The following is a 1,785-nucleotide window of genomic DNA, read 5'->3' on the forward strand; positions in this document are numbered from 1 at the left end:
GATTAAAAATCAAAAAGAAATTTTAAAAATAAAGATAATGCATATATAGTAGTTTCCAGTACAGGACTATATGAAGGCATCAGAATTAAACATTGTGTTGCACACAGTAATGTGTGATTCCTCTGACAGATTTTAAAATGCAGCAAAACTGATTTGCCCATTTGAGATTTACAAAACAAAACCACCCCACCCACCCCAGCCGAAACCAACCCTCTGCTCTGTTAAACAACCACTTCCAATCTTTGTAATCCCTCTTCATGCTAGTAGTATAACTATGTATCAATCAAATTTTTCAGTGGAAAATAAGATACAATTACATCACTGGATCAGAAACAGGAACTACTGTAACACTTGTATTTTTACAAAAGAACGGGTGTGGTGAGCGCATTAGTTATGTGTATATGTGGTTATATTCAGCATGTTTGAACACATTCGGCCAGTTTGATTTCCTTACCCAAATTCCGTGGAATTAAAGACATGGCAGAGCACAGACCTGTGGACAGAAATTCCCTTCAGTTCTCATAGAAGAGAGAAAGCATCAAAATCAGAATGCAAGAAAAATTAGAGATTCCTAGGAGAAGATAAGATCTGAACATGTATTTCATTAAAAAAAAAAAACACCAAACCAAGACAAAATGTTTAGGTACTATAATTATCCCATTACTAAAAGCATGAAAGAGGATTATAAGGAAGAAAAGCAGTAAGTATTTGTATGATAAGGCATGTGCAATGGGAAAGAAGCATGCATTAGTTTATTATGATACAGCTAATTCACACAACAATTCTTCTAGTCTGGTAGCAAAATCTCAATGCCACTCATCTCTTGAAGAAACATAATGTGATTTACTATTTATTATGAACATCAGAACATTATTTTTGTTCATTACACAGATTTCTTCTGTATGATCCAGTGTTAGCTGAAAATTTTCCACAAAGTCTCGTAGGACTTAAGAATTTTCCTTAGCAAATCATTTTTTTTTTTAATCCTTTATGTATCATACTTTTTTTCCCCTCACGATGTAGGCCATTCTTTTCTACACAAATGGTGGTGTATCCCCAAAAGGGCATTTTAATGTCTGCTATGCATAAAAGCAATTCCTAGCACACAGACATACACAAAATTGTGAAACTTATCTACTATAAATCTCCCTGAGACTTTTTGACTTAAATATTGCAATAATGTGTATAACTGATATTGAAATCTCTAGAAAACTTTACAAATTTCTAATAAACTTGTGGTGTTTCTTAAGCACTTACATTAATTGGTATTTTGCAGATGGGAATGCTAGATGAATGTCCAGCCCCAGCCTCAAGAACATCAGCATACATCCTCATCTGCATACAAGTGGCTCCACAGATTTTAATGGGTCAGCTCCTGTCCACAATGCACATGCATGCGTATTTCTTTCGGGGTGGAACAGGAATTATTTCCACATGGTTACTGAGCAGAATATAAGCAATTTGGGACTATGTATCAAAAATCCTTTATTCTGAGTTCAGTAAATTTCTTATTTTTTTACTTGTGAATCTCAGGGCAAAGAATTAAAGCTTTAGCATAGCATACAGGTTATTTAAAAACAAGCATTTGGTTACTATAAAACAAAGACTTAACCACACCAGGATCTAATAGCTGTTAGTAACAGACAACCTGAATAATAGCCAACCCACTTTCCTACAATTTAATTGGCAAACCTATTCTTTCTCTTACTAATTAGAGGTAACCACGCCTACCTTCCCAGAAAGCATGGCGGTAGTAACAGTTTGTTTTAAATTCTGGAGAAGCAA

Source organism: Falco rusticolus, chromosome 3 (genome assembly GCF_015220075.1).
Source record: "Falco rusticolus isolate bFalRus1 chromosome 3, bFalRus1.pri, whole genome shotgun sequence".
In the NCBI taxonomy this organism is placed as follows: domain Eukaryota; kingdom Metazoa; phylum Chordata; class Aves; order Falconiformes; family Falconidae; genus Falco; species Falco rusticolus.